The sequence below is a fragment of the Apium graveolens genome, chromosome 5 (genome assembly GCF_009905375.1).
Source record: "Apium graveolens cultivar Ventura chromosome 5, ASM990537v1, whole genome shotgun sequence".
NCBI lineage: Eukaryota > Viridiplantae > Streptophyta > Magnoliopsida > Apiales > Apiaceae > Apium > Apium graveolens.
Window position 1 is genome coordinate 235997903 of NC_133651.1, and position 6942 is coordinate 236004844.

The window sequence follows — 6942 nt, forward strand, 5'->3', positions numbered from 1 at the left end:
CATGACATTCATAAAAAAAAACTAAATGGCATAAATTATGCAACTATATGAACTAAACTATCATGAATATGCAACTAAATGACACACACAATATTCCTTAACTACCACCCCCAAACTAAAAATCTTCACTGTCCTCAGTGAAAGTAGTAGAAAGGAACACAGGGTATACCTACTCGGAGTCATCATCATCATCACCCTCAGTGGGTGGAGTATCAGGCGGTGGGTATGCAGAGTCCTCACCAAAAACTGGCCACTGGATATCAGCTCCAAGGCCTCGAAAAGCAGTCCCTAACGCAAGGGTGAGCTCCTGAGCAAACCTGCTCTGCGTCTCATACATGGCATCCATCCGCCGTGAAAGCCTCCTATACTGGGCATCACCCATCCCAGCACCCTCCTGAGCTCTCAAAGAACCAGCCTCACCACGCCCTGGCCTAGCCATAGTAGCACCTCGTGCTGGACACCCTCCTGGAAGACGATAACCCAGCCCATGCTCCTTAGGCTCACCACCGGTCCACTCCTGCATCCCATTCAGAGTGCCAGAATCAATCGGAGCTGCTGGCAACTGCAACTGCTCATGAGCCAGCCAGTTCACTCCCACTGCTCGGCATAGCTTCGTAACCGTGGATGCATAAGGGATGTTCATATGCTTTGCTCCCCTCAAAAACTTCAGAATTCCTTGGTAGATAAACTCACCAAGGTCCACATAGTACTCATCATGCAGAATTCCCCACAACAACTGTGCTCTCTCAACTGTGACCTCGTGTGCATGTGAAGAAGGCAAAATATTAGCACATATAAATGCATTCCATGCACGGGCATACCTGTTCATGGCGATCTCCGGAAAGTGACGATACTCATTATTGCCTGGACTGCGGGTCCAAACTGTGCCCGGTCGATAGAGAGTCGCACAAATCAAATCCAAGTCAAAATCCTCAGCAGTCTTTTCATTCCAGTTCTCCTCCTCGGGCTTCCTCTCTCGCTGTCCAATCACACGGCGAATCGCCGCAGGATGATAATCAACCGTCAGCCCACGGACTAAAGAAAACCCATTCTTTTCAGCCTTCGCGTTCGCGTAGAACTCGCGAACAACGCTCATCGGTACTGCTTCGGGTGACTCACAAAAAGCTATCCACCCCTTCTTTGCAATCATGAGCAACAACTCACCATCCCTCCCTGATGGTAAAAACCCCCTCTCCTTCAGAATCAGCTTCCCCAACAGCCTAGTGTACTCCTCCTCCGCAGCTCTGTCAGTTAACCGAGGCCTTGCAGCAGTACCCCTCGATGAATCAGCAGTAGGAACTGTGCTGCTGCTGTCAATAGTGCGTGCTCTCTTGGGTGCCATTGATTCGTGAATAAAAGTGTGTAAGAACTGATTTTTGATGTTTGTGAGAGGGTTTAAGTGTAGGAAGTTTTGTGGGAGATATGTAGGATAGGTTTATGTATATATAGGGTGTGGATTAGATTAGGGTTTGGGAATTAAGGGATAAAATGATGGGGTAGTGGGAACAATTCGTGGGTTTATGGGCTAAAACTATTTTTTGTGTTTTTGTTTGTTTTTTTTTTCTGAACTGTAAAAAATTTTCTGGAACTCGACCCCTGCGCGGCCGCTCAGCATAGCTGCGCGGGCGCGCAGAGGGTCTCTGGAAAAAAAAAATTTCAGCCCCTGTTTTCTGATTTTTTTGTGTTTTTGGATAGGTTATTAACTTCTAAGGGTTCCTGTAACAAAAATTCATGGGTTGCCTCCCACGCAGCGCTTCTTTTTCGTCATTAGCTTGACGTTCCGTACCTTTCTCAAGTAGTCAACAAAATGGCACTAACCACCTCTCGGTTTGCCATGTCCCCATAGTAGTGCTTCAACCGCTGACCGTTAATCTTGAATGCTTGGTCCGAATCATTCTCAAAAATTTCCACCGCTCCATGTTGAAACACAGTTTTGACAATAAAAGGTCTAGACCACCTTGATTTCAACTTCCCAGGAAAAAGTCGGAGCCGAGAGTTGAATAAAAGAACTTGTTGCCCTGGCACAAATAACTTAGGATGTAGCTTCCTATCGTGCCACCTCTTCACCTTTTCCTTATACATTTTGTTATTCTCGTACGCTTGAAGTCGAAATTCATCAAGTTCATTAAGCTGAAGCATTCTTTTCTTACCAGCTGCATCTAAATCCAGGTTCAATTTCTTCAATGCCCAGTAGGCCTTATGCTCAAGCTCCGCCGGTAGATGACATCCCTTACCGTACACCAACTGAAACGGTGACATCCCAAGTGGAGTTTTGTATGCTGTTCTGTAAGCCCAAACAGCTTCATCGAGCTTTAAAGACCAATCCTTCCTTGACGGACAAACAACCTTCTCTAGAATACATTTTATCTCTCTGTTAGACACTTCCGCTTGACCATTTGTTTGCGGATGATAGGCAGTAGCTACTCGATGATTCACATTATAACGCTGCATCATAGAAGTGAACTTACGGTTGCAAAAATGCGATCCTTCATCACTTATGATTACCCGAGGTGTTCCAAACCTTGTGAAAATTTGCTTATGAAGAAAATTTAGCACTGCCTTTGCATCATTTGTCGGTAAAGCTTTAACTTCGACCCATTTTGAGACATAATCGACTGCCAGCAAGATGTACTGATTATTGCAAGACACGATAAAAGGCCCCATGAAATCGATTCCCCACACATCAAAGACCTCGACTTCAAGCATCACATTTAATGGCATCTCATCCTTCCTTGACAAATTTCCCACTCTTTGGCAACGATCACACCTTAAAACAAACTGATGAGCATCCTTGAACAAAGTAGGCCAGAAAAAACCTGCTTGCAGAATACGAGCTGCCATCTTCTCACCTCCATAGTGTCCACCATAAATCATGGAATGGCAGTCTCGTAATATCCCCTCCGTCTCACAGAACGGGATACATCTCCTGATGATCTGGTCAGCTCCCTGTCTAAACAAATATGATTCATCCCACATATACCACTTCACCTCATGCAGAAACTTCTTCTTTTGAGCGGATGTCAAATTAAGAGGCATTATATTGCTGACGAGATAGTTTACAATATCTGCAAACCATGGTTCTTCCTCCTGAATTGCAAACAACTGCTCATCCGGAAAAGATTCATTGATTAACGTCCTATCTTGTGAAGTAGAATCGGGATTCTCCAACCTAGAGAGATGGTCAGCTACTTGATTCTCAGTACCTTTTCTATCTTTGATCTCTAACTCAAATTCCTGAAGTAAAAGCACCCAACGAATGAGTCTCGGCTTCGAATCCTTCTTAGAAACCAGATAGCGAATAGCTGCATGATCAGTGAATACTGTTACTTTCGTACCAAGCAGATAAGATCGAAATTTCTCAAAGCCAAAGACTATAGCCAAAAGCTCCTTCTCAGTAGTGGTGTAGTTCAATTGGGCACCATTTAAAGTCTTACTCGCATAGTAGACCACATGGAAGAGATTTTTCTTGCGCTGTCCCAGAACTGCACCTACCGCATAATCACTCGCATCACACATCATCTCAAATGGTTCTGTCCAATCTGGTGCTGTAATAACTGGTGCAGTGATCAAACTCTTCTTGAGAGTCTCGAATGCTGCCAAACATTCATCATCAAATTTGAACGGCACATCTTTCTCAAGCAAATTGCACAACGGCTTAGATATCTTTGAAAAGTCCTTGATGAATCGCCGATAAAAACCCGCATGACCAAGAAAACTACAGATTCCTTTCACAGAATTAGGTGGGGGAAGATTTTCAATGACTCCCACCTTGGCCTTGTCCACCTCCAGACCCTTGCTAGAGACCTTATGCCCAAGGATAATGCCTTCACGCACCATAAAATGACATTTCTCCCAATTAAGCACCAAATTAGTTTCCACGCATCTTTTGAGTACGGCGCGCAGATTATTCAAACATTCATCATATGAGTGTCCAAAGATGGAGAAGTCATCCATGAACACTTCGACGTTATTTCCAATCATGTCAGAGAATATAGCCATCATACATCTCTGAAAAGTGGCCGGGGCGCCACATAACCCAAACGAAACTCTGCGAAAAGCAAATGTGCCAAATGGACAAGTGAAGGTAGTCTTTTCCTGATCCTCTGGTGCAATACAAATCTGATTATACCCGGAATAACCATCCAGAAGACAAAAATACTCATGACCCGCCAATCTGTCAAGCATTTGATCAATAAATGGAAGGGGGAAGTGATCCTTCCTTGTGGCTTTATTCAATTTTCTATAATCCATGCATACTCTCCATCCTGTAACTGTTCGAGTAGGGATGAGCTCATTCTTTTCATTTGCGACCACAGTGATACCTCCCTTCTTAGGTACACATTGTACGGGGCTCACCCACGAGCTGTCAGAAATAGGATAAATGATGCCTGCATCTAGCCATTTCAGAATTTCTTTCTTCACCACCTCCTTCATGATGGGATTCAGTCTTCGCTGCTGTTCCACAGTTGGCTTACTACCTTCCTCTAGCAGAATTTTATGCATACAATATGAAGGACTTATCCCCTTGATGTCTGCTATGGTCCATCCTATAGCCGATTTAAATTCTCTCAAAATTCTTAAGAGCTTGTCTTCCTCACTACCTGAAAGGTCAGATGAAATAATAACAGGTAACGTAGATGAATCACCTAAAAAAGCATACCTCAAGTGTTCAGATAATGGTTTGAGCTCCAAGGTAGGTGTTTCCTCTATTGATGGTTTGAGCTTCCCTTCAGCATTCTTAAGGTCAGAAGTACCAAGAGATTCAAATGGTATGTCCAGCTTTCGCTTCCATGGAGAAGCGTTCAGATATTGTAATTGCTCGTTGCTATCTTCATCATCGCTGTCAAAATCCCCCACTAAGGCCTTTTCCAATGCATCAGACATTAGCATGTGATCGAGTTCCGAAGTAACCGCAGTATCAATCACATCTACTTTTAAGCACTCCTCATCTTCTGTAGGGAATTTCATTGCCTTGAATACATTGAAGGTCACATCCTGATCTTGGACCCGCATAGTAAGTTCACCTTTTTGCACATCTATCAAGGTACGGCCAGTAGCCAAGAAAGGCCTTCCCAAGATTATGGGAATCTTCTTATCTTCCTCAAAATCCAGAATAACAAAATCTGCTGGAAAGAAGAGCTTATCCACCTTGACGAGCACATCCTCAACTATGCCCCTTGGGTAAGTAATGGAACGGTCAGCCAATTGTAGCGACATGTATGTGGGTTTTGGATCAGGCAGATCCAGCTTTTTAAAGATCGACAACGGCATCAGATTAATGCTTGCTCCCAAATCACAAAGGCACTTGTCAAAAGTTAGATTGCCAATGGTGCAAGAAATGGTGAAGCTTCCTGGATCTTTCAGTTTTGGTGGTAACTTTTGCTGCAGAACAGCGCTGCATTCTTCCGTGAGAGCAACGGTTTCAAGGTCATCCAGTTTCACCTTCCTTGCAAGAAGAATAGTCTTCATAAACTTCGCATAACTAGGCATTTGTTCCAGAGCCTCAACGAAAGGTATATTGATGTGAAGTTTCTTGAACACCTCCAGAAACTTCCCGAACTGTCTATCCAGCTTTTGTTACTGCAATCTCTTAGGAAAAGGTGGTGGAGGATAGAGCTGTTTCTCCCCTGTATTAGCCTCAGGCAGAGTGTGTTCAACAGTAGTCTTCCTTGGTTCCGCCGCTTTCTCCTTTTGCTTAGATTCTTCATCTCTAACTTCAGCTTCGACTTCCTTTGCCTTTTCAGCATCAGCCACTTTTCCAGACCTTAAGGTAATAGCCTTGACTTGCTCTTTAGCTTCCTTCCTGCCTGGTACTTCCGTGTCACTGGGAAGAGTGCCAGGTTGACGATTGAGCACTGCATTGGCTAATTGACCGATTTGATTTTCCAAGGTCTTGATAGAAACCGCCTGACTCTTGCACAACAGCTTAAGTTCCTCAAAATCAGCACTAGTGGGTGCAGCTGTACTTCCCTATTGAGGATATGATTGCCTTGTAGCATACTGCTGTGGTTGCTGGAATCCAGGTGGGTTAAACTGTTTACTCATTCCTTGCTGATATGGTGGCTGAATAGCATTCTGTTTATTCCCCCAGCTGAAATTTGGATGATTTCTGTTACTAGGATGATAGGTCGCTGGCACAGGCTGCTGTTGTCGCTGATAATTATTCACATACTGAACAGATTCGTTGACAAGAGAACACTGATCCGTAGCATGAGAACCTGCACAAAGCTCACAAACCATAGCTATTTGATTAACTCCATACGTAGCCAGAGAATCAACTTCATTGATAGCGCTTGGAGCTGGGCTGCAATAGTGGTGGCTGCATCAACTTCCAGAATACCTGCTACCTTGCCTGACGTCATCCTCTGAGTTGGGTTTTGATGCTCATTTGCAGCCATCGTCTCTATAAGATTATACGCCTCAGTATAGCTTTTAGCCCATAAGGCTCCTCCAGCTGCTGCATCGAGCATGGGCCGAGATTGGGCCCCCAAACCATTATAGAAACCAGTGATCACCATCCAATCCGGCATTCCATGATGTGGACATTTTCTCAACATTTCCTTGTAGCGTTCCCAAGCCTCGCACATAGATTCTGTAGGTTGCTGCGCAAACTGAGTAAGAGCACTCCTCATAGCAGCAGTCTTTGCCATTGGATAAAACTTCACCAGAAACTTTTGCGCAAGATCTTGCCACGTAGTGATGGACCCAGCTGGTTCAGAATGTAATCAGTCTTTAGCCTTATCCCTCAGTGAGAATGGGAAAAGCCTCAACTTGATAGCCTCATCAGTCACGCCATTATACTTAAAAGTGCTGCAGATCTCGACAAAATTCCTTATGTGCATGTTGGGGTCTTCAGTTGCCGCTCCTCCAAAAGAAACAGAATTCTGCACCATCTGAATAGTGCCCGGCTTGATTTCAAAGGTGTTAGCTTGAATAGCCGGA

General features: G+C 44.3%; 1 non-coding gene across 1 annotated transcript; it reads left to right on the forward strand.

The window, feature by feature from the left end:
* The first annotated feature begins 6528 nt into the window (after nucleotides 1-6528).
* On the forward strand, nucleotides 6529-6635 carry LOC141662602 (small nucleolar RNA R71). The gene has a single exon (XR_012550708.1). It is a non-coding gene; the product is annotated as a small nucleolar RNA R71 (small nucleolar RNA).
* The last annotated feature ends 307 nt before the right edge of the window (nucleotides 6636-6942 follow it).